The sequence below is a fragment of the Oncorhynchus kisutch genome, unplaced genomic scaffold (assembly GCF_002021735.2).
Source record: "Oncorhynchus kisutch isolate 150728-3 unplaced genomic scaffold, Okis_V2 Okis01b-Okis20b_hom, whole genome shotgun sequence".
Lineage (NCBI taxonomy): Eukaryota > Metazoa > Chordata > Actinopteri > Salmoniformes > Salmonidae > Oncorhynchus > Oncorhynchus kisutch.
The window spans coordinates 5,685,342-5,713,297 of NW_022261978.1; the positions used below are offsets into that span (position 1 = coordinate 5,685,342).

Here is a 27,956-nt window from a genome sequence, read left to right on the forward strand (position 1 = left end):
TCTCCATCTTCTTCAGCAGCTGTTTGACCTGAGGGTTGTCAACTCTATTAACGTTATTGAAAAAGTGGTATCTGCCGCCACATTGAGCGATGAGAGCCTGGAGCTCTTCACTCTTATTCACAAAGTCCTCAGCTGTTTTCCTCCCCAGCTGATCTTCTCCAGTGAACAGCACCATGGTGTAATTTGAGGCTTCTGCTCCAAAGTTGTCCTGGATCCACTTCACAGTGTTCCTCTCCTCCTCTGTGAACCTCCCCAGTCTGATCACCAGCAGGAACACATGGGGTCCTGGAACTGACATCTCAATACACTTGTCTATTTCTCCTTTCATCTTCACTGCATCCACTGATGTGTCAAAGAGCCCTGGGGTGTCGATGACTTCAATCTTCCTCTCATCCACCTTTCCTATCTTCTTCTTAGTCTCTGCAGTGACAGACACTGGAGACGCCTCTGCATTGAACGCATCTTCCGTCCCAAGGATGGTGTTTCCTGTTGCGCTCTTCCCTGCTCCAGTCTTCCCCACCAGAACTATCCTTAGGTCAGAGTGCAGCCCTGAATCTGTTGAAACACACAGGTTTTAAAATAGTCTTTAAAATTATAACAGTTAGATAAAATATTTAACAAGGGCATGATTGCACAACAGAAAATATGTATATACTGTGTTCCAGGTGATTGGTGATTCCATGTAATACCTGTTTACTATGTGGTTGATGGGCTATTGAGTGGAGACCGAGACCAATAAAACAAGCCAAATGGTCAGTTGAAAATGTCATAATTGTTTTTACAGGAAATTTGAGAAAGGGAAATGTCTTTTGTTAATCATAATTTAGTTTTATTCAATTATTGTTGATTGAAATTACAGACACCGAATAAACACTAACATCAATTAAATCTCAACTAAGCTACTAAGATAGAAACATCTAAAGGAAAACAGCTTATAGTAAACAGTACATGACAACAAAACATAATCCCTCTCTGAATAGTCAGTTACTGTACATCTGGCAAACTCATAAAAATGACAACTTTCAATGTAAATCTTTTAGAAAAAGCTTAAAGACAAACCATAACTAATACAAGGCAACTCACAATATTACAATGAACAAAAATATAAATGCAACATGTAAAGAGTTGATCCATGTTTAATGAGGTGAAATAAAATATCACAGAAATTGTACATAAATGAACAAAAAGCTTATTTCTCTCACATTTTGTGCACAAATGTGTTTACATCCCTGTTAGTGAACATTTCTCCTTTTCCAAGATAATCCATCCTCCTGACAAGTGAGGCATATCAAGAAGAAGTTTAACCACCATGATCATTACACAAGTGCACCTTGTGCTGGGGGCAATAAAAGGCTAGTCTAAAAAGTGCAGTTTTGTCACACAACAAAAGTTAAGGGAGTGTGCAATTTTCAATAGACGGATAACCAAATTTAATCGGTAAAACATTGGCCTACTAAAAAGATTACAAGACAACGTAAAAGAAGAAAGCCCTAACACAGAGGAAGTGATTATTCACCAGGAAGCCCTGTGTAACAGTGTGTTAAAGCTGGAAAATGTTGTCAAAGTGCTTGTAAAACTTGTTAACTGTATATGGGCAAAGGGGGCTGAACCATCGTCAGTAAATTCAGCTGCTCAATGACACAGAGGCACCAGGACCATTCAAATGAGCGCTGGCTAAGCCTGGGGAAAGTATTTCACCGTGTGTGTGAACTGAGAGGGGAGATGGGTATGTTCCTTGATACGGTTGGTAAAGCTGATGACTTCTCTGAGTTGAAAGACACAGACTGGCAGAGCGACTTTGCCTTCGTTGTGGACATTATTGGGGCACCTAAATGTGAAACTGCAGGGAAATTGTCAGGCACCAAGAGTCAGGCTAATGTTTTCTTTGCCTGTTTTCAACATTATTTTATTATTATTATGGTGGGTGGGTGGTCGAGGACGTGTTGAACCCTTCAATGCTGCAGGAGTTCCACCGTCTCCATCCGGATTGCCCTAGGCCTCGCCCCCCGGGTCGTCCCCGAGGCCGGTGTCGGAGCCGCGCGTTAAGGGGTGGGGGGGATACTGTCATGACTTCCGCCGAAGTCGGTTCCTCTCCTGGTTCGGGCGGCGTTCGGCGTCACCGGTCTTCTAGCCATCATCGATCCACTTTTCATTTTCCATTTGTTTTGTCTTGTCTTCCCACACACCTGCTTTCATTTCATTCATTACATGTTGTGTATTTAACCCTCTGTCCCCCCCCCATGTCCCAGTCCGGAATTGTTTGTTGTAATGTTTTCTGTTGTGCGTCGGGTTTTGTACCCATGTTTGATTATTTCTGTATGCCGTAGTTTTTTTTTAAATATTAAACTGCTCCGGCTATTTCATAGTTCTGCTCTCCTGCGCCACAGTTACACACGCCTTTACAGCCACTGTCAGCGCATCCCACCTATCACCATAGACCGCCCTTGTTTGGTTTCCATATGCCATATTTTTCTCATTAATTAAATAAAAAATGTCATTGATTAAATCTAGTGGCGATCCGCCCTTAACAACCTAATGGTAGAGTTTTCACTGTTTGAAAGCATGTTTTAAAGTTAGTTTGGTATCTCTGTTCAGATGCCTGACTCCCTGAGCAGAGGTGAAGAAAGGGTTCACACATCAAAAAAACTAGTAACACTTTCCAAATTACTGACAGAATAGACAAGTACAATAGTAGTACTCACTTTGCTCACATATTGACATTATCTTTCTTGTGTATGCACTTGGAATAGCTACAGTCTATATTTTTCCAGCTCCAGGGGTTTTTCTGTAACTAGAAATAGTGGAAGTCTATAGTTTTCCAGCTTCAAATCAAATAAAAGTTTATTTGTCACATGCGTCGAATTCAAATGTAATTTCATTACAGTGAAATGCTTACTTACAGGCCCTGACCAACAGTGCAATTTTAAAGTAAAACATAGGTATTAGGTGAACAATAGATAAGTAAAGAAATAAAAACAATAGTAAAAAGACAGGCTATATACAGTAGCAGAGCTATATACAGTAGCAGGGCTATATACAGTAGCAGGGCTATATACAGTAGCAGGGCTATATACAGTAGCAGGGCTATATACAGTAGCAGGGCTATATACAGTAGCAGGGCTATAACAGTAGCGAGGCTACATACAGTAGCAGGGCTATATACAGTAGAGAGGCTATATACAGTAGCGAGGCTATATACAGTAGCAGGGCTATATACAGTAGAGAGGCTATATACAGTAGCAGGGCTATATACAGTAGCAGGGCTATATACAGTAGCAGGGCTATATACAGTAGAGAGGCTATATACAGTAGCAGGGCTATATACAGTAGCAGGGCTATATACAGTAGAGAGGCTATATACAGTAGCAGGGCTATATACAGTAGCAGGGCTATATACAGTAGCAGGGCTATAACAGTAGCGAGGCTACATACAGTAGCAGGGCTATATACAGTAGAGAGGCTATATACAGTAGCGAGGCTATATACAGTAGCAGGGCTATATACAGTAGAGAGGCTATATACAGTAGCAGGGCTATATACAGTAGCAGGGCTATATACAGTAGCAGGGCTATATACAGTAGCAGGGCTATATACAGTAGCAGGGCTATATACAGTAGAGAGGCTATATACAGTAGCAGGGCTATATACAGTAGCAGGGCTATATACAGTAGCAGGGCTATATACAGTAGAGAGGCTATATACAGTAGCAGGGCTATATACAGTAGCAGGGCTATATACAGTAGAGAGGCTATATACAGTAGCAGGGCTATATACAGTAGCAGGGCTATATACAGTAGCAGGGCTATATACAGTAGCAGGGCTATATACAGTAGAGAGGCTATATACAGTAGAGAGGCTATATACAGTAGCAGGGCTATATACAGTAGAGAGGCTATATACAGTAGAGAGGCTATATACAGTAGCAGGGCTATATACAGTAGGGAGGCTATATACAGTAGAGAGGCTATATACAGTAGCAGGGCTATATACAGTAGAGAGGCTATATACAGTAGAGAGGCTATATACAGTAGCAGGGCTATATACAGTAGAGAGGCTATATACAGTAGCAGGGCTATATACAGTAGGGAGGCTATATACAGTAGAGAGGCTATATACAGTAGAGAGGCTATATACAGTAGCAGGGCTATATACAGTAGGGAGGCTATATACAGTAGAGAGGCTATATACAGTAGCAGAGCTATAACAGTAGCGAGGCTATATACAGTAGCAGGGCTATATACAGTAGCGAGGCTACATACAGTAGCAGAGCTATAACAGTAGCGAGGCTATATACAGTAGCAGGGCTATAACAGTAGCGAGGCTACATACAGTAGCAGAGCTATAACAGTAGCGAGGCTATATACAGTAGCAGGGCTATAACAGTAGCGAGGCTACATACAGTAGCAGAGCTATATACAGTAGCAGAGCTATAACAGTAGCGAGGCTATATACAGTAGCAGGGCTATATACAGTAGCGAGGCTACATACAGTAGCAGAGCTATAACAGTAGCGAGGCTATATACAGTAGCAGGGCTATATACAGTAGCGAGGCTACATACAGTAGCAGAGCTATATACAGTAGCAGAGCTATAACAGTAGCGAGGCTATATACAGTAGCAGGGCTATATACAGTAGCGAGGCTACATACAGTAGCAGAGCTATAACAGTAGCGAGGCTATATACAGTAGCAGGGCTATATACAGTAGCGAGGCTACATACAGTAGCAGAGCTATAACAGTAGCGAGGCTATATACAGTAGCAGGGCTATATACAGTAGCGAGGCTACATACAGTAGCAGAGCTATAACAGTAGCGAGGCTATATACAGTAGCAGGGCTATATACAGTAGCGAGGCTACATACAGTAGCGAGGCTATATACAGTAGCGAGGCTATATACAGTAGCAGAGCTATATATAGTAGCAGAGCTATAACAGTAGCGAGGCTATATACAGTAGCAGGGCTATATACAGTAGCGAGGCTACATACAGTAGCAGAGCTATAACAGTAGCGAGGCTATATACAGTAGCAGGGCTATATACAGTAGCGAGGCTACATACAGTAGCAGAGCTATAACAGTAGCGAGGCTATATACAGTAGCAGGGCTACATACAGTAGCGAGGCTACATACAGTAGCGAGGCTATATACAGTAGCAGAGCTATAACAGTAGCGAGGCTATATACAGTAGCAGGGCTATAACAGTAGCGAGGCTATATACAGTAGCGAGGCTATATACAGTAGCAGGGCTATATACAGTAGCGAGGCTATATACAGTAGCGAGGCTATATACAGTAGCAGGGCTGTAACAGTAGCGAGGCTATATACAGTAGCGAACATGTAACAGTAGCGAGGCTATAACAGTAGCGAGGCTATATACAGGCACAGGTTAGACAGGCTAATTGAGGTAATATATACATGTAGGTATAGTTATGGAGACTATGCATTTTTGATAAACAGAGATGTAAACAGAGGTGTTGGCAGGTGGGGGGTGTCGGGACGCAATGCAAATAGTACGGGTAGCCATTTCATTACCTGTTCAGGAGTCTTATGGCTTGGGGGTAAAATCTGTTGAGAAGCCTTTTGATCCTAGACTTGGCACTCCGGTACCGCTTGCCATGCGGTAGCAGAGAGAACAGTCTATGACTGGGGTGGCTGGGGTTTTTGACCATTTTTAGGGCCTTCCTCTGACACTGCCTGGTGTAGAGGTCCTGGATGGCAGGCAGCTTAGCCCCAGTGATGTACTGGGCCATACGCACTACCCTCTGTAGTGCCTTGTGGATGGAGGCCGAGCAATTGCTGTACCAGGCAGTGATGCAACCAGTCAGGATGCTCTCGATGTTGCACCTTTTGAGGATCTGAGGACCCATGCCAAATCGTTTTAGTTCCCTTGGGGGGGGAATAGGCTTTGCCATGCCCTCTTCATGACTGTCTTGGTGTGTTTGGACCATTCTATTTTGTTGGTGATGTGGACACCAAGGAACTTGAAGCTCTCAACCTGCTCCACTACAGCCCATCGATGAGAATGAGGGCCTGCTCGGTCCTCCTTTTCCTGTAGTCCACAATCATCTCCTTAGTCTTGGTTACGTTGAGGGATAGGTTGTTATTCTGGCACCACCTGGCAAAGTCTCTGAACTCCTCCCTATAGGCTGTCTTGTCGTTCATCAGGACTACCATTGTTGTGTCGTCTGCAAACTTAATGATGGTGTTGGAGTCATGCCTGGCCACGCAGTCGTGGGTGAACAGCGAGTACAGGAGGGGACTAAGCACGCACCCCTGAAAGGCTCCAGTGTTGAGGATCAGCGTGGCGGATGTGTTGTTACCTACCCTCGCCACCTAGAGGCGGCTCGTCAGTAAGTCCAGGATCCAGTTGCAGAGGGATGTGTTTAGTCCCAGAGTTCCTTATCTTTCTGATGAGCTTTGAGGGCTCTATGGTGTTGAACGCTGAGCTTTAGTTTAGTCCAGGTGGGAAAGGACAGTGTGGAGTGCAATAGAGATTGCATCATCTGTGGATCTGTTCAGGCAGTATGGAAATTGGAGTGGGTCTATGGTTTCTGGGATAATGGTCTTAATGTGAGCCATTACCAGCCTTTCAAAGCACTTGATGGCTGAGTGGTTTTTCGGTAACTCACAATTTTATTCGTATTTACAGATGGCATACAAGTTTGTTATTATTAAGCTACATGAAAAACATGTAAATGTTCAAATGCCTATTCTGTGATGTAGTAACGTGTGACGTATGCCTAGCTTCTTGGAACGGGTTACATATAGTGATGCAGTGGAGGGGCATGTCTCTCTGCCTCCTTCCATCCCGTGGACATACAATCATAAATCACCAACCAAATATGAAGGCAGGGATGGCCCTAAGCATAAGCGACATAGGGCCCGTGTTAATTTATTTTAATCAAATTAAACTAGGAACTCAGTCGGGGTCTCAACTTACTGTGGAGAGTTATAATAGCAGAATACAATTTCGAAATTTGGTTGCTCATCAGCAGTTTCCCTCTTGTTATGTCAGTCACTGACAGTCACTCATTGAGCCAATGTCAGCTAAAAAATATATACGCTACCGGTCAAAGGTTTTAGACCACCTACTCATTCAAGCGTATTTCTATATTTTTTATATTTTCAACATTGTAGAATAATAGTCAAGACATCAAAACTATGAAATAACACAAATGGAATCATGTAGTAATTAAAAACGTGTTAAAACTTCTTATGGCTGGGGGCAGTATTGAGTAGCTTGGATGAATAAGTTGCCCAGAGGTGCCCAGAGGTGCCCAGAGTAAACGGCATGCTCCTCAGTCCCAGTTGCTAATATATGCATATTATTAGTACATCTGGATAGAAAACACTCTGAAGTTTCTAAAACTGTTTTAATGATGTCCGTGAGTATAACAGAACTCATAAGGAAGGCAAAAACCTGAGAAAAAATCTAAACGGGAAGTGGGAAATCTGAGGTTGGTTGATTTTCAACTCAGCCCCTATCGAAAACACAGTGGGATATGGGTCAAATTGCACTTCCTAAGGCTTCCACTAGATGTCAACCGTCTATAGAAACGTGTTTCAGGCTTCTACTGTGAAGTCTGGCAAGATGAGAGCTCTTTGAGTCAGTGGTCTGGCAGAGTCATGCGCTGGTCATGTGCATTTCACATGAGAGCGACCTGCGTTCCATTGCTTTTCTACAGACAATGAAATTCTCTGGTTGGAACGTTATTGAAGATTTATGATAAAAACATCCTAAAGATTGATTCTATACTTAGTTTGAAATGTTTCTACAACTTGTAATATAACTTTTTGAACTTTGTCCGACTTTCGGCTGGACCTGCACGTGCGTTTGGATTTGTGTACTAAATGCCCTAACAAAAGTAGCTATTTGGACATAAATTGACATTATCGAACATATCAAACATTTATTGTGGAACTAGGATTCCTGGGAGTGCATTCTAAAGAAGATCAAAGGTAAGGGAATATTTAGAATGTTGACTCCAACATGGCGGATAAATGTATTTGTTTTCTGAGCGCCGTTCTGCATGGTTTGCTTTTTCCGTAAAGCTTTTTTGGAATCTGACACATCGTTTGCATTAACCTCTCTGAACCAGCTGGGGGAGTGGGCGGAATTTCAACCTTGGGCTGAGTACGCGCAGAACTTCCTCCGCCACATCTCAACTAACCTCACTCCTTTCCAGTGTGTGTTGGGGTATCAGCCGGCCCTGGCACCTTGGCATCCGAGCCAGACCGAGGCCCCTGTGGTGGACAAGTGGTTTCAGCAAGGGGAGGAGACCTGGAACGCTGCGCAAACTTGTCTCCAGTGGGCTGTGCGTCGGCACAAGGAATAGGCCGACAGCCACCACAGTGAGGTGCCTGTCTTCTCTCCAGACGACCGGGTCTGGCTCTCCACCCAGAACCTGCCACACCGCCTGCCCTGCCGGAAGCTGAGCCTGTAGTTTGTGGGGCTGTTTAAAGTTTTGAGGGAGCTTATGGGGTAACGTATTGTTTGCATCTCCCTGCTGATTACCACATTAACCCGACTTTTCATGTGCATCTCCTCGGGCCACTAGTGCCTGGTCCCCTCGCTGAGGCTGGACCCAGTGACGCCCCGCCTCGTCCTCTGGACATCGAGGGAGGTCCGGCGTACTTGGATTCGAGGCGTCGGGTGGGGCGTCTCCAGTACCTCATCGACTGAGAGGGGTACGGCCCAGAGGAGTGGTGCTAGGTTCCTGCGGTGGACATCCTGAGCGCTTCACTGACCAGGGATTTCCACCTTCGGCGCCCTGACCAACCCGCACCGCATCCCTGGGGTCGTCCCCGAGGCCGGTGTCGTCCCACTGCTAGTGCAGCGCGTCGGGAACAGGAGTGGGGGTGGGGTGGGGGGGGGGGGGGTACAGTCACGGATCCCCCCTGTATTGTTGCTCATACCGATCACCAGCTCCAGGAGATGTACTTCACCAACCTTCTAGGCGTCACTGAACTGGATTCATTACCACCAACCCCGGACTGTCTTGTCATTACACACACCTGGTTCCCATTCCCCCTGATTAGTATGTTATACATGTGCCCTCTGTTACCATGTCCGTTGGTCATGTGAGTACCTGTTTTTTTTGTATCGGCTTCCATGCTACGTGTATTTGTGCACTTGTTTTACAGGTCTCGTCCTGTGTATTATTTAGAGGTCTACACCTTGCTCTTTTGTTTGGGTGTAGATTTTTTTTTTTAACTATTACGTATTCCTGCTCCTGTCTACAATATTTAGACAACGTGACAACCTACGCAGTGTGTTAAATGTTAGAATGTCTAATAAAACAACTATATTGTATACATTAGCAATATTTTGGGGTCAAAATAATATAAATATAATAATAATAATAAACTGTTATCTGCTGATCATGCTCTATCTGAACTACATGGAAATTCCTTTGGTCTGTACAGAGTTAGGTCAATCAGCTCTTTGCACCTTACTTGTGGAATAATCTCCAAGCTTCTCTAAACATTTATGTTTTTGTGCCTATTTTTCATTTTACCTCTGTAGGCTTAAGAGGTTAACTAGGCAACTCAGATAAGAAAAAAGATTATTTACAATGACAACCTAAGCCAGACAACCGCCAAACCCGGGCGACGCTGGGCCAATTGTGCACCGCCCTATGGGACTCCCAATCATGGCCGGATGTGATACAGCCTGAAATCGAACCAGTGCCTGTAGTGACATCTCTGGCACTGAGATGCAGTGCCTTAGACCGCTGTACCATTTGGGAGCCCTCAATTAATTCAGATGAATTCAGACTGCTGAATATTTTATTTGATTTATTTAACTAGATACATGTAACGCAATGCTTTAAAAAAAATCAAGCCTATGTCACACTTCCGCATCTGTTGTGAAATGTGACACAGTCTATAGCGTCCGACCAAACTGCAAACTATTATGACCCCTTCTATGGAAAGATGAGACTCACACGGCGAACAAATGGTGTTCTCTGTTTTGCTCTACAACCTCCATAAGCGTTTTGGGACCCGTCTGACCTTGGTACAGCTGATCTGCCAACTTCTGTCTGTAGCGTCCGAACAGTTTGGCTACACACTAATATGACCTCTCAAATCAAATCAAATTAATTTGTCACATACACATGGTTAGCCGATGTTAATGCGGGTGTAGCGGAATGCTTGTGCTTCTAGTTCCGGCAGTAATAACCAACGAGTAATCTACCCTCTGAACAGGTGCATGTTGGTAGGGTTGCTCTAGGATGCCCACAGGCCTCACAAACCTCATCTGAACGTTCACCGGTATCAGTTGAAATAATTAATAGAAGTATATTATTATTTTGTTTAGATCCAAAAATAAAGGGTTCAATACATGTAGAACAAAATCTGAACAACTTTTTCTGATCTTTCTCATACGTCTCAGATACAGGACAGACACTTCAGATCTAACTTCGTTTAGATTTTTAGGGGAGATCCATGTAGTGAATCAGTTATTCAATGCCTATGTATGGGCTAATCATTTATTTACATTGTTTGGTATACTTCAACGGTTTTTGAAATTCTAAATCAAGTGAATGATATTCTTAAAACAATTTCATATAGTAGATAACTATCTCATTCTAACAACACAATAACAACTATGTCATCATAATAACACAATAACAACTTTGGCATCATAACAACCCAGGTCTCTCTCTGGTTGGAAGGTCACAGAACATCTCTCACCTTAATGTCAGGTGGGGGTTTCTAGCGGTTGTTTGGTTCCTCTAAAAGACCACTCATACGCTCTACAGTGAACTCTAAAAGACCACTCATACGCTCTACAGTGAACTCTAAAAGACCACACATACGCTCTACAGTGAACTCTAAAAGACCACTCATACGCTCTACAGTGAACTCTAAAAGACCACTCATACGCTCTACAGTGAACTCTAAAAGACCACACATACGCTCTACAGTGAACTCTATAAGACCACACATACGCTCTACAGTGAACTCTAAAAGACCACACATACGCTCTACAGTGAACTCTAAAAGACCACTCATACGCTCTACAGTGAACTCTAAAAGACCACACATACGCTCTACAGTGAACTCTATAAGACCACACATACGCTCTACAGTGAACTCTAAAAGACCACACATACGCTCTACAGTGAACTCTAAAAGACCACTCATACGCTCTACAGTGAACTCTAAAAGACCACACATACGCTCTACAGTGAACTCTATAAGACCACACATACGCTCTACAGTGAACTCTAAAAGACCACACATACGCTCTACAGTGAACTCTATAAGACCACACATACGCTCTACAGTGAACTCTAAAAGACCACACATACGCTCTACAGTGAACTCTAAAAGACCACACATACGCTCTACAGTGAACTCTAAAAGCCCAGAAAGAGGGGAAGTGTCTAAAACAAGAGCTTGTTTACAAGAAAAGGTCCCTCAGACTCTGGTCTGTGCAGCCAGGGCTTCCCTATCTGTCTGCTCCTCAAGACAGGAGCACTGTTTCTGGGACCCTTTTTGGCTCATAAATCCCCGACCAAATTAACAGTCACAGAAATTGGGCATTATTGGAGAGAAAGGGCACACCTCTCCACGCCCACGAGCAAAAGCTGAAAATGTAGGTTATTTCTTTACATTTGAAAAGTATGGCATCCTAATTAGAACACAAAAATACCTGAAACCATAACTGCCCTGCAGTATTGCTTATTGTCCTGTAGATCAGGACATGAAGCATATTCTTGATACCTTTTGAAAATAAACATGTTGATGTTTGTGGAAATGTGAAATGAATGTAGGAGGAAATAACACATTAGATCTGGTAAAAGACAAAACAAAGAAATATAATGAATTAGTCGACCCCAGATGCAATTTAGACTTTGGCCACTAGACGGCAGCAGTGTATGTGCAATGTTTTAGACTGATCCAATGAACTATTGCATATCTATTCAAAATGTTGTATCAAGCCTGCCCAAATGTGCCTAATTGGTTTATTAATACATTTTCAAGTTCCTAACTGTGCACTCTCCTCCAACAATAGCATGGTATTATTTCACTGTAACAGCTACTGTAAATTGGACAGTGCACTTAGATTAACAAGAACTCAAGCTTTCTGCCCATATCTGCCCAGTCTACGTCCTGGGATTTTTTTTTATTCTTACAACCTCATGCTAATAACATTAGCCTAAGTTAGCTCAACCATCCCGAGGATGGGACACCGCTACATCACCTTTGTTGGAAGTGAGGCCCGGGAGGCAGCCGCTTCCAAGACGAATGCAAACGCTTTTTACCTGGCTCAAACACTGGCCAGATAATTTAATCCCCTTACTGATAAGTGAGAAAAACTCATTTGATGAGAAAGTTAAAGGTCCCTCCCCTCTGGCCATCTCATCTAATGGGTTTTGAGAAGGAGGAGAGAGCGTGCGAGGAAACAAAGACATATCATTAAGATTCTCCCTAAGGGCTATGAGTACATGTGATTAAAATGACACAGAAGAGCAGAATACATACCAGCACATGATCACCTCCACTATCTTGTCTGGATACTAACTATCTATGAGGAGACCACCGTCTGTCTAGATACTAACTATCTATGAGGAGAGACCACTGTCTGTCTGGATACTATCTATCTACACCTGAGGAGTGACCACTGACAGTGATTACGAACTTTTGACTCTTTGACCGTTAGTACCCTGACTCCTGACCTCTCATTGGATTGCCGTGTTCATGTTCCAGTCAGAACTAGTAAACTTTGCTAACCTAGGCAGAATTCCCAGATCCCAAGTTTCCCCGTTGGAGGAATCATCTTGCTGTAGGCAAATAAGCTAGTGTGAAAAAATTATATGAATCATTAAAAAGGCCATAGTAGCGTTGTGATTAGAAAACATTTTTAAACCTAAAACGTTTAATTTTCTGTCCAACAAGGTCTTCCTTATCTTCTTTTGTTCAGAACAAGTTGGTTGACAAAGTCATGGAAGTTTTTAACAATTGAACAACTGAACAGCTCTGCCACCTTCCTCTGTGGATGACGTGTATTGAGAAACAGATCTCTACCTTAAGCAGAAAGGTTTTAATGGGGGATTTTGTATTATTATGCTAATTAGATCATATAAAATAAATGTGTGAAGCTTGAATTCAATTGCACACACTATGCATCCATTCTCCCTGTCACAAAGGGATTCATGGCTGATTTAAGATGAAATCGTCAACCCTGTTTTAGTCAACCCTGTTTTAGTCAACCCTGTTTTAGTCAACCCTGTTTTAGTCAACCCTGTTTTAGTCAACCCTGTTTCAGTCAACCCTGTTTCAGTCAACCCTGTTTCAGTCAACCCTGCTTCAGTCAACCCTGCTTCAGTCAACCCTGCTTCAGTCAACCCTGTTACTTTATTTGGCACTTAATAGGCCCTTTGAATGTTAAAATTAGGTGAAATATTAAGTAGTTTTCTTTTACCAAGTTGCACTTCTCAAAAGGCTCCAAATTGGTAGAACTACACAGTTACAGTTTCAAGTCATAAAGATTGAATGAATTAATTGATTTTATTTGACAAATGTAAAATATATTTAATGTTTCCTTAGCCGAGTAGAATACATGTATATAAAGAACCATGCTTAACATTCATATTGTAAATATTACACCATCTTCTTCAGGGTGATGTCAGGACCATGCTTAACATTCATATTGTAAATATTACACCATCTTCTTCAGGGTGATGTCAGGACCATGCTTAACATTCGTATTGTAAATATTACACCATCTTCTTCAGGGTGATGTCAGGACCATGCTTAACATTCGTATTGTAAATATTACACCATCTTCTTCAGGGTGATGTCAGGACCATGCTTAACATTCGTATTGTAAATATTACACCATCTTCTTCAGGGTGATGTCAGGACCATGCTTAACATTCATATTGTAAATATTACACCATCTTCTTCAGGGTGATGTCAGGACCATGCTTAACATTCGTATTGTAAATATTACACCATCTTCTTCAGGGTGATGTCAGGACCATGCTTAACATTCGTATTGTAAATATTACACCATCTTCTTCAGGGTGATGTCAGGACCATGCTTAACATTCGTATTGTAAATATTACACCATCTTCTTCAGGGTGATGTCAGGACCATGCTTAACATTCGTATTGTAAATATTACACCACCTTCTTCAGGGTGATGTCAGGACCATGCTTAACATTCGTATTGTAAATATTATACCATCTTCTTCAGGGTGATGTCAGGACCATGCTTAACATTCGTATTGTAAATATTACACCATCTTCTTCAGGGTGATGTCAGGACCATGCTTAACATTCGTATTGTAAATATTACACCATCTTCTTCAGGGTGATGTCAGGACCATGCTTAACATTCGTATTGTAAATATTACACCATCTTCTTCAGGGTGATGTCAGGACCATGCTTAACATTCGTATTGTAAATATTACACCATCTTCTTCAGGGTGATGTCAGGACCATGCTTAACATTCGTATTGTAAATATTACACCATCTTCTTCAGGGTGATGTCAGGACCATGCTTAACATTCGTATTGTAAATATTACACCATCTTCTTCAGGGTGATGTCAGGACCATGCTTAACATTCGTATTGTAAATATTACACCATCTTCTTCAGGGTGATGTCAGGACCATGCTTAACATTCGTATTGTAAATATTACACCATCTTCTTCAGGGTAATATCATGAATGCTTGAACCAGGTTATGTAGACAAACAGTGCAATTAGTAGCAACCAATAACAGTGAAGGGTGTTTCATAATTATTATGTTAAATATAAATAATTGATTGAAACTGTCAAAGAAACAATAGTTTATGGTATATTAAATATATTAGGCTATTGTTATCATATGGAAACATAATTGAATATTGTACATAATATTAGCATCAACATACATTATTGTTTAAATCAATTTCACATATTTAATTGTTTCGTATTTCATTTATATTTGTAATCTTTTGGTTAAACCTTAATGCATAATAAGCATCATCAACAGGGGGAACATATTAGGTGTACGCTGAAAAGCCGTAGAAAGAATATATCCATTTATATGACTTGTTCATGAAAGAGAGAATTGTTCATTAAAAGGGCCTGAGATCAAAGTTAATATTCAGGCCACTAGGGGTCAATGTTTTTAGAGAGGATATCCAGTAAGCCTCCCTTTGTAGTAGTAGGATCTCCATGTTACCTCCTCTCCTTGGCAGAGCAACATGCTCAATGCCTGTGTATCTACAGACAGCTATTACTCTGGCTCCTCTACCAATGGTGAGCGTTTTTTCTACAACAGAGGGCGGGGACACCGGGGACAATGTTGAGGACAACACTCCCAGCATGTACGAGGGTTCGGCTCATACGTCAGGGGACGAAGATATCCACTACCACCCCCTGCGACACCGACCAATTGAGACCCAGGACGGGTTCTGACCCTGACATCAGCTCACCTCAGTATTCTCTATAAGGGGTTATGACCCTGACATCAGCTCACCTCAGTATTCTCTATAAGGGGTTATGACCCTGACATCAGCTCACCTCAGTGTTCTCTATAAGAGGTTATGACCCTGACATCAGCTCACCTCAGTGTTCTCTATGAGGGGTTATGACCCTGACATCAGCTCACCTCAGTGTTCTCTATTAGGGGTTATGACCCTGACATCACCTCACCTCAGTGTTCTCTATAAGGGGTTATGACCCTGACATCAGCTCACCTCAGTGTTCTCTATAAGAGGTTATGACCCTGACATCAGCTCACCTCAGTGTTCTCTATAAGAGGTTATGACCCTGACATCAGCTCACCTCAGTGTTCTCTATGAGGGGTTATGACCCTGACATCAGCTCACCTCAGTGTTCTCTATAAGGGGTTATGACCCTGACATCAGCTCACCTCAGTGTTCTCAATAAGGGGTTCTGACCCTGACATCACCTCACCTCAGTGTTCTCTATAAGGGGTTCTGACCCTGACATCAGCTCAGTGTTCTCTATTAGTGGTTATAACCCTGACATCAGTTCAGTGTTCTCTATTAGTGGTTATAACCCTGACATCAGCTCACCTCAGTGTTCTCTATGAGGGGTTATGACCCTGACATCAGCTCACCTCAGTGTTCTCTATGAGGGGTTATGACCCTGACATCACATCAGTGTTCTCTATGAGGGGTTATGACCCTGACATCAGCTCACCTCAGTGTTCTCTATGAGGGGTTATGACCCTGACATCAGCTCACCTCAGTGTTCTCTATAAGGGGTTATGACCCTGACATCAGCTCACCTCAGTGTTCTCTATAAGGGGTTCTGACCCTGACATCAGCTCACCTTAGTGTTCTCTATAAGGGGTTCTGACCCTGACATCAGCTCACCTCAGTGTTCTCTATAAGGGGTTCTGACCCTGACATCACCTCACCTCAGTGTTCTCAATAAGGGGTTCTGACCCTGACGTCACCTCACCTCAGTGTTCTCAATAAGGGGTTCTGACCCTGACGTCACCTCACCTCAGTGTTCTCTATAAGGGGTTCTGACCCTGACGTCACCTCACCTCAGTGTTCTCTATAAGGGGTTCTGACCCTGACGTCACCTCACCTCAGTGTTCTCTATAAGGGGTTCTGACCCTGACATCACCTCACCTCAGTGTTCTCAATAAGGGGTTCTGACCCTGACATCACCTCGGTGTTCTCTATTAGGGGTTATAACCCTGACATCAGCTCACCTCAGTGTTTTCTATAAGGGGTTCTGACCCTGACATCAGCTCAGTGTTCTCTATAAGGGGTTCTGACCCTGACATCAGCTCACCTTAGTGTTCTCTATAAGGGGTTCTGACCCTGACATCAGCTCACCTTAGTGTTCTCTATAAGGGGTTCTGACCCTGACATCACCTCAGTGTTCTCTATAAGGGGTTCTGACCCTGACATCAACCTCAGTGTTCTCTATAAGGGGTTATCATTGTACCCACTGCACACATTGATGACTTTGACGTCCAGATAGATGTATTCAAGTTTTTCCGTAGTCTGAGATTACGTGTGTTCTTTGATAAGCGTGAAACTTACATGACTCCACGTGAAATGTCATCCTCAGTGAGATGTATATATAAAGTTGAAGTCGGGAAGTTTACATACACTTAGGTTGGAGTCATTAAAACTCATTTTTCAACCACTCCACAAATTTTCTTGTTAACAATCTATAGTTTAGTCAAGTCGTTTAGGAATTCTACTTCGTGCATGACACAAGTAATTTTTCCAACAATTGTTTACAGACGGATTATTTCACTTATAATTCACTGTATCACAATTCCAGTGGGTCAGAAGTTTACATACACTAAGTGGACTGTGCCTTTAAACAGCTTGGAAATGACTTTAGATGCTTCTGATATGTTAATTGACAGAATTTGGATCAATTTGAGGTGTACCTGTGGATGTATTTCAAGGTCTACCTTCAAACCCAGGGCCTCTTGGTTTGACATCATGGGAAAATCAACCAAGACCTCAGAAAAACAATTGTAGACCTCCACAAGTCTGGTTCATCCTTTGGAGTAATTTCCAAATGCCTGAAGGTACCACGTTCATCTGTACAAACAATAGTATGCAAGTATAAACACCATGGGACCACGCAGCTGTCATACCGCTCAGGAAGGAGACTCGTTCTGTCTCCTAGAGATGAACGTACTTTGGTGGGAAAAGTGTAAATCAATACCGGAACAACAGCAAAGGACCTTGTGAAGATGCTGGAGGAAACAGGTACAAAAGTATCTATATCCACAGTAAAACGAGTCCTATATCGACATAACCTGAAAGGCCACTCAGCAAGGCAGAAGCCACTGCTCCAAAACTGCCATAAAAAAAGCCAGACTACGATTTGCCACTGGAGATGGGGACAAAGATCGTACTTTTTTGGAGAAATGTCCTCTGGTCTGATGAAACAAAAATAGAACTGTTTGGCCATAATGACCATCATTATGTTTGGAGGAAAAAGGGGGAGGATTGCAAGCCGAAGAAAACCATCCCAACCGTGAAGCACGGGGGTGGCAGCATCATGTTGTGGGGGGTGCTTTGCTGCAGGAAGGACTGGTGCATTTGACAAAACAGATGGCTTCATAAGGAATGAAAATTATGTGGATATATTGAAGCAACATCTCAAGACATCAGTCAGTAAGTTAAAGCTTGGTTGCAAATGGGTCTTCCAAATGGACAATGACCGCAAGCATACTTCCAAAGTTGTGGCAAAATGGCTTAAGGACAACAAAGTCAAGGTATTGAAGTGGCCATCACAAAGCCCTCAGTCATGTGTGTAAGTGCTGTGCTTGTAGAATGTCCTTCGCTGTAAGCGTGCTGAAATGCTGTTGTCAATTTGTTTACTGTAAAATAGCATTGTATCTGGTCAAACACCATGTTTTCCAAATGTTTACTAAGGGTAGGTAACAGGCTGATTGGTCAGCTATTTGAGCCAGTAAAGGGAGCTTTACTATTCTTAGGTAGCGGAAGGACTTTTGCTTCCCTCCCGGCCTGAGGGCACAAACTTTCTAGTAGGCTTAAATAGATAATATGGCAAACAGGACTGGCAAAATGGTTTGCTATTATCCTCAGTAATATTCCATTTAAGTTGTCAGACCTCGGTGGCTTGTCATTGTTGACAGACAACAATAATTGTATCACCTCTTCCACATTCACTTTATGTAATTCAAAATTGCAATGATTGTCTTTAATAATTTGGTCAGATATACTTGGATGTGTAGTTTGCTACTCTTGTCAATGAAATAATCATTTAAGTATTTGGCAATGTTGGTGGGTTTTGTGATAAATGAGACATCTGATTCAATGAATGATGGAGCTGAGTTTGCCTTTTTTCCCAAAATGTAATTTAAGGTGCTCCAAAACCTTTTACTATCATTCTTCAGGTCATTTATCTTTGTTTCATATTGTAGTTTATTCTTCTTGTTATTCAGTTTAGTCACATGATTTCTCAATTTGCAATACGTTTACCAATCGATTGTGCAACCAGACTTATTTGCCATTCCTTTTGCCTCATCCCTCATCCTGCAGGTGTCGATGTCTCTTTAGATACATATCTTATCTTTCACCACGTCTATTATTATCCAATGGAACGATGATGAACTAGTTCTGCATGTTACCACATGTCTATTATTATCCAATGGAATGATGATGAACTAGTTTTGCATGTTTCCAAAAAGGGAAAGAGAAACCGTAGATAACTGCCATGATTAAAAACGGCATCCCTGGAGAAATTGAGGTTAAGTGCCTTGCTCAAGGGCACACGGACAAATGTTTCACCTTGTCTGCTCCTGGAGTTGAACCAGCAACCTTTCGGTTTCTGGCCCAATGCTCTGACCTCAGGTTGCAGTACAGAACAACACTAAGGTGTGTTACAGAGCAGTGCACTAGACAGCTGATGATGCCCGCAAGGCAATTTCCCCATTCACAGAGATCACATTTATAGTAAATACATACGAATGTCTGCTGAAGTTGCATTGTCAGCTGTCTAGTGCTCTAGACCACGTCTTGTATTGAATCCCAGCCTGTGTTTGTCTATAAAGTACAGGATTGAATCCCAGCCTGTGTGTGGGTATACGGTATTGGATTGAATCCCAGCCTGTGTGTCTGTCTATACGGTATTGGATTGAATCCCAGCCTGTGTGTCTGTCTATACGGTATTGGATTGAATCCCAGCCTGTGTGTCTGTACAGTATTGGATTGAATCTCAGCCTATGTGTCTATACGGTATTGGATTGAATCCCAGCCTGTGTGTGTCTATACAGTATTGGATTGAATCCCAGCCTGTGTGTCTGTCTGTACAGTATTGGATTGAATCCCGGCCTGTGTGTGTCTATACGGTATGGGATTGAATCCCAGCCTGTGTGTGTCTATACAGTATTGGATTGAATCCCAGCCTGTGTGTCTGTCTGTACAGTATTGGATTGAATCCCGGCCTGTGTGTGTCTATACGGTATGGGATTGAATCCCAGCCTGTGTGTGTCTATACAGTATTGGATTGAATGTTTTCCAGTCGATGACAGTTGGTGACGTGGCACGCAACCATTGGTTGTTACGTCGTCTCGCTTTAGCTGTGTCTCGCATTAGCTGTGGAACGCACCCTTCCTCACTCACACATTCACACACAGCTTCCAGCGCCGCCACCTTCTATTACAACTGTTGTATTTTCAAATCCAAACAATGAGAGCTTTCAACCCCCCAGAAAAGAAAATATTTGAGAGAACCAATCAATGCGTCTGCTCAATTTCTGAGAGAATATTGCTTTAACGGCTTCTTGTCCAGAACAGTGAGTTACAGTTCTTCCTCGTTGTACAGTTTACCACATTGTTTGTGTCAGCCAGGCTGCCTGAAATTTACCACAGGAGAGATAAATTGCACAGTAAACTAATTCATTCTGAATATCTTTTTGACTTGTTGTTTTTCTTGGTCCTGTGCCGTTCTAAATCAAACACATACGTGTGAACACCAAAAGTTTTTTCAATTTCAACCTAATTAGAACAAGTATTAAATCATGTAAGTGTGCCAATATTAATGACAGCAACTTGCAACTGCACTGTCATTATGGTTTTGTTATGGTGTTATACAATAGTTATCTGTTTTGCCCTACGACCCCCACAAGTGTCATGGGACTCGTCTGAAGGTAACCCGGTACCGGTAAAAATAATGAATGGAGGTATGGAGGTAGTTCTGTACCTATCCAACATAATGTATGGAGGTAGTTCAGTACCTATCCAAAATAATGAATGGAGGTAGTTCTGTACCTATCCAAAATAATGAATGGAGGTAGTTCTGTACCTATCCAAAATAATGAATGGAGGTAGTTCTGTACCTATCCAAAATAATGAATGGAGGTAGTTCTGTACCTATCCAAAATAATGAATGGAGGTAGTTCTGTACCTATCCAATATAATGAATGGAGGTAGTTCTGTACCTATCCAACATAATGAATGGAGGTAGTTCTGTACCTATCCAAAATAATGAATGGAGGTAGTTCTGTACCTATCCAACATAATGAATGGAGGTAGTTCTGTACCTATCCAAAATAATGAATGGAGGTAGTTCTGTACCTATCCAACATAATGAATGGAGGTAGTTCTGTACCTATCCAAAATAATGAATGGAGGTAGTTCTGTACCTATCCAACATAATGAATGGAGGTAGTTCTGTACCTATCCAAAATAATGAATGGAGGTAGTTCTGTACCAACAAAAAAAAACAGGCTAAATATGTGTCAAAAATTATTATTGAATATTTTTTTGTATATTTTTTTTCCAGCTTTCTTATATGGCCTAGATATAGGACATACTTCGAAATCTTCTCCTTATCATTTATTTTATGTCTGTCTGTTTTGACTGATAGCCTGAACATCATGGTCACAGATCTGTTCGTGCTCTTTCCAACTCCACTGATCCAGAGAGTGTTGTGTTCAAGGTCACCACTAGAGGGCCCCACAGCCCAAGAACATCGAGTTCAGTTGTTATCAGGTATTTAATACAAACTCCCCACACATACACATACAAACTCCACACACACACACATATATATGCCTTACATATAGGATTATGAAATACAGTAGAAATAAAGTAAAGAGGTACTGTCGAAATACAGTAATGAGGTACAGAAGAAATACAGTAATAAAGTACAGTAGAAATATAGTAACGAAGTAGTGATTTGATAATTCCCGTGAAGCCAGTGTTAAGAGGATACTGGTACGGGTGTTAGGCTCGAGACAAACCATGCACTTGCTGTTTATATCCTCCAAACACTGTCTTAGAGGGCATTATCACTTTTATAACATCAAAGTAGCTGCATATGCATTTGTTTAAACTGTTTTCTTGTGATATTTATTGGATACATCCATAACAATGAGCTAATGAGGCAGGATTTCGCCTGGCATAGTAAATGTGCTCTCTCATCAGGACACTGTTGTTCAGAAGGGCCAACAACACAGCTAACACAATTACTTCAAACTGAAGCTGGAAAGACTGCAAACTAGCTGTACTTCGTTTCATTTGACATTTTTTGGTTTATATAGATATATATATATCCATAAAAATGTTGCGGTTTCATGATTTTGACTGGCTGAGAAACACTGCCTATCTGTCTCATCCCGACCCCCGAGAGTTTCAATTTTTTTGTCTGTTTGTTATCTCTCGTCCTATAGCTGTTCCTATAGTTTGTAATGCACGATTGCCTATTGAGATCTTTATTGGTTATTTGTAGCACTACTTTGAATGAAATAATAGTATGATGAATGCCCTAATTACTGTGCTTTGGCCCTGGTGCTCCTTACTGAGTGTTAAGTCAGTGATTATTTGAAAGTTAGGTTTAACTTAGGTTAAAGTGGCAATATGTAACTTTTAGGTGACCCGACCAAATTTACATAGAAATGTCAGTTGTAGATCCAGAAGCTTATAAGAAATCCTGCTACGCCCTCCAGTGAACCATCAAACAGGCAAAGCGTCAATACAGGACTAAGAGCGAATCCTACTACAATGGTTCTGACACAAGTCGGATGTGGAAGGGTAAACTATCACGGATTACAAAGGGAAAGTGTTTTCTCCAACTCTTTAGCTGTCATACTATAATTCCACCGATTTCAAAACTTGATCCTCCAGAAAGTTTCCTTCTAAACTGTGCTTGTGTGTAGGTGTGCGGTAGCCACACAGCTCCCTCTGGACTGCCATGCAGAGCACAGAAGAAATATCAGCTCACAGAGAGAAGCACGACGAGATAAAACTTCACTCAACTTTCTAGAGTTTTCCCTGTTAGTTTACACTGTTAAAGTTTACCTGTACTGTGGCAATTGTGATCGAATCAACGCAATATTAGTCACTTTCAATGTAACACACCGAAACAATACAAACTATGCAAGAGATTTAATTGTAGGCAGAACTCATAAGAGTAGGATATTATTGCGCATGACTCAGACCGTTCTCTACACAGACCAGTGCGGCTTAACCAATCAGAGCTGCAGTGGGCCTATATGCAAGGAGACCTTGTTTATGCAGATCTTCCAGCACTACGGGGTGCCTGAGGATATAGTGTCTGATTGAGGTCCCCAGTTCACTTGGAGGGTCTGGAAGGCGTTCATGGAACATCTGGGGGTCTCGATCAGCCTTTACCTTGAGGCTTCATCCCGAGACTAATGGGCAGGTGGAGAGAGTTAACCAGGATGTTGGCAGGTTTCTGAGGTCGTATTGCCAGGATCGGCAGGGAGAGTGTACAGCGTTCGTGCCCTGGGCCGAGATGGCTCAGAACTTGCTCCGCGACTCCTCCACTAACCTCTCCCCCTTCCAGTGTGTACCAGTCGCTCCTGCGGTGTACAACTGGTTCAGGAGCACGGAGGAGACATGGGACGTGTCCATGTTCACCTCCAGCGGGCCGTGCTGCGCCAGCACAGACCATCACCGCAGTGAGTCCCCGGTGTTGACACCGGGGGACCGGGTCTGGGTCTCGACCCGGATCCTACCCCTCCGCAATCCCTGCCGGAAGCTGGGTAAGTGGTTGTGGGGCCATTTAAAGTCCTGAGGAAAGTGAACAAGGTTTGTTATAGGTTACAGCTTCCTCCTGATTACCGTATAAACCCTTGTTCATGTGTCTCTCCTCAGGCCGGTGGTGGTTGGCCCGCTCCAGGAGGTGCCCACATTGAGGGGGCCCCGGCGTACTCTGTTCGCTCTATACTGGATTCGAGGCGTGTCGGGCGAGTGGCCTTCAGTACCTCATGGAGTGGGAGGGGTACGGTCCGGAAGAGAGATGCTGGGTTCCAGTGGAGGACGTGTTGGACCCTTCAATGCTGCAGGAGTTCCAAGGGGGGGGAGCCGCGCGTCAAGGGGAGGGTACTGTCACGACTTCCACCGAAGTCGGGTCCTCTCCTTGTTCGGGCGGCGCTCAACATCGATCCATTTTTCATTTTCCACGTGTTTTGTCTTGTTTTTCCTCACACCTGGTTTCAATTTGTTGTTGTGTATTTAACCCTCTGTTCCCCCATGTTTTTGTGTGGGATTGTTTATTTGTAATGCTTGTGAACGTTCCCCGCGAGCGCACGACAGGTTATTTATGTGCCCATTTATCTTGTTGTTCTGGATTCCGTTGGTTTTGTTCAATAAATCTCCGGTTATTACCCAGTTCTGCTCTCCTGTGCCTGACTTCTCTGCCGCCAATTACGCACCCCGCTACACAACCAGCTTTTTGGCTAAAATGTCTTGGTACAAGGTTTTCATGCTACCGTTGACTTTAACCCTTTACACTCGTGGGAATTGGCTTTTATGGATAGGGCTAAATTGAAATGTTTCTTACAGAATAAATATGGAAGGCATAACCATGGGATCATTAAAAGGGAAGAGTTTTGAGATTCTGAAAAAATTATTAGACTTAAGGTGAGGACACCTGACACAAGACTTAATCCAAACGTCAGCCTGGGTACACACTGGTTTAATCAATGTTTCTATATCATTTCAATTAAATTCAATATTTTCAAAAAATAATTGTTTTATATTTTTTTAGGTGACTTAAAGGCAATCTAAAATTCTAAATCGAATAGCTAATTGATCCATAGTATGACATCTTAAAACAATTCAATGTCAGCTTAGAGAGATGATGAAAGTAGAGATAAGAAGTAAGAAACTAGCAGAAAGGTTTCATTTCATCAACCAACTGATAAGACACAGCATTGTAGATAACTAGACCATATACAAGTTGAACAGGGCAGAGTCACGGCTTTGTAGATAACAACTAGACCATATACAAGTTGAACAGGGTAGAGACACAGCATTGTAGATAACTAGACCATATACAAGTTGAACAGGGCAGAGTCACGGCTTTGTAGATAACCACTAGACCATATACAAGTTGAACAGGGTAGAGACACAGCATTGTAGATAACATCTAGACCATATACAAGTTGAACAGGGTAGAGACACAGCATTGTAGATAACATCTAGACCATATACAAGTTGAACAGGATAGAGACACAGCATTGTAGATAACATCTAGACCATATACAAGTTGAACAGGGTAGAGACACAGCATTGTAGATAACATCTAGACCATATACAAGTTGAACAGAGCAGAGTCATGGCTTTGTAGATAACAACTAGACCATATACAAGTTGAACAGGGTAGAGACACAGCATTGTAGATAACTTCTAGACCATATACAAGTTGAACAGGGTAGAGACACAGCATTGAAGTAACATCTAGACCATATACAAGTTGAACAGGGTAGAGACACAGCATTGAAGTAACATCTAGACCATATACAAGTTGAACAGGGTAGAGACACAGCATTGAAATAACAACTAGACCATATACAAGTTGAACAGGGTAGAGACACAGCTTTGTACTTCATGGATTTGACTACAGGTGTGACCTGAAATACAATAAACACTGTAGCTGGTGTTGATGGAATGACTCCCTCTAGACTCACAGTCCTTCTCCTCGGGAGATGCATTTCCAGTATGGCTCAATGTAAGCTGTGTGTGTAAAAGTCAGTTTAGCTTACAAAACATTTACTTTGCAACCGCACACCAATGTGATCTGTTGAACTAAAAAAAGGTGATAGTTGTAATATTTGCATAACCCTTGTGATTTAAGGGTATCGATGAGGGTTATTGAATCAGGATCAAATCCTCTGATCTCTTCCAGCTCATTAATGATAGAATGTTCATATGTGAAGGTTACTGAAAGGCCAGTGTGTTTGGCAATGACACAGATTATAAACCGGCCTCCTTCAGCTCTCTCGTCTGCCTCACAGATACCCAGGTGAAGTTCACTCATGCTAAAGGATTCACTCTCTTGCCTTTCAAAAGGATGTTTGTGTTGTGGGAGGTACATGTGGGGTTCTTCTTCTTCCCTATTCCCTTTATAGTGCACTGGGGTTCTGGTAGAAAGTAGTGCACTATTGAGGGAATAGGGTGCCATTTGTGACTCATCGTACATGTGCCAATGTCTCTTTAGATACATATATTTTACAACATGTCTATTGTTATCCAATGGAACGATGATGAACTAGTTCCGCATGTTTCCAAACAGGGAAAGAGAAACTGTAGATAACTGCCATGATTAAAACAGTCATGAGATGTGCAGGGGTTATTTCAGGTCAGACTCACTAGATGGTGACTATAGTATCTGCTGTTATTTATCCTGTTTCACACTTGTACGTGTGTTTCTCACATGTCCCAACACCCACAGAGAGCTGGAATCTTTAGACAGGGTCAGACATTATCAACACCCACAGAGAGCTGGAGTCTTTAGACAGGGTCAGATGTAATTAACACCCACAGAGAGCTGGGGTCTTTAGACAGGGTCAGACATTATCAAACACCCACAGAGAGCTGGGATCTTTAGACAGGGTCAGACATTATCAACACCCACAGAGAGCTGGAGTCTTTAGACAGGGTCAGACATTATCAACACCCACAGAGAGCTGGAGTCTTTAGACAGGGTCAGACATTATCAACGACATCCCTGGAGCAATTGAGGTCAAGTGCCTTGCTCAAGGGCACAATTTTTAAAAAATCAGGTAGTGGTTTATTATTATTTATTTTATTTATCCTTTATTTATCTAGGTAAGTCAGTTAAAGAACAAATTCTTATTTACAATGACGGCCTACCCCGGCCGCCTATTAGACTTAAGGTGAGGACTCAACACCTGACACAAGACTAAATCCAAACGTCAGCCTGGGTACACACTGGTTTAATCAATGTTTCTATATAATTTCAATGAAATTACTATGAACCAACGTGGTGTAGACGTTGACATGTTCCCAGTGAGATTACTCTGTTGATTTGAAGTGCGTTTTACATTTACTGCACTTTTCTAAGTCTGAAAATACTCTGGATACATTCAGTAACGTAAGAATATTATTGGAAATTGGGTTAGATGCAACATAAGATAAAACATTACAAGGGTTTGAGTGAGAGGTCTAACTGGTGTTTCCAAGCGGCAACACACCTCTCCAAAATGTGAGAGAAAGCTTATTCCATTGCCAAGCTACATGATAAAATACGATCTTAGTGTTCGGGTTTCACAAGGCAATTCAGAGAAGGAGATCGTCATTTTGGGGCTCATATAGAATGGAGTCGAGTTCATTCAGAATACTCTCAAAACTGACATTATAGACAGGTATAAAAGCACAATAGTAGTACTCACTTTGATGATCACTTCTTGCCTTTCTGTTCATCTTCTTCCTTGCGTTTGCACTTGAAATAGCTGCAGTCTGTAGTTTACCAGCTCGTGGTTTTTCTGTAACTCTTGAAATGGCTGCTCTCTATAGTTCGTATTGGCTACTTTACAGGTGTGGCCTGAAGTACACCATCTTGTTTATATAATATTCTGTTCTCTTTTTGGCCAGCCTACTTCAACGGGTGTGGCATGAAATCACACAACAAAAAAGGTTAGTGAGATATACATGGCGGAGGCTCAATCAAGCTCGTCATCTTGACAACTTTCTTATGTCATTCTCGCTGCCACCAAAAGTTAAGTGTTGATAGCAGACAGAATGCGGTCGGAACATAAAATAATTGGCATAAATATTACTCTTACAGAATTTCCACGTGCGCAAGGATATTGGAAATGTAATCAAAGCCTATTGGATGACAAAACATTTTACCACGACAGATTGCTGACTTTTCCTGACATAACATCGGTACAGCAGATCCCCTTATTTGAAAGGGACACTTTTAAATGTGCCTTTAGATGCCATGCAATTCAGTACTCATCTCTGTTCAGGGGTTATTTCAGGTCAGACTCACTAGATGGTGACTACAGTAGCTGCTGTTATTTGTCCTATTTCACACTTGTCCAGGTGTGAGTTGGACATGTGTTTCTTGCAAATCCCAACACCCGCAGAGAGCTGGGGTCTTTAGATAGGGTCAGACATTAACGGCATCCCTGGAGCAATTGAGGTTAAGTGCCTTGCTCAAGGGCACAATGAAAAAAAAATCAGGTAACAGTTTATTATTT

The 27,956-nt window shown here is 42.2% G+C and overlaps 1 pseudogene; it reads right to left on the reverse strand.

Annotated features, from left to right (window-relative positions):
* On the reverse strand, window positions 1-27,942 carry LOC116359002 (GTPase IMAP family member 4-like; annotated as a pseudogene).
* Between the last annotated feature and the right edge of the window lie 14 nt (window positions 27,943-27,956).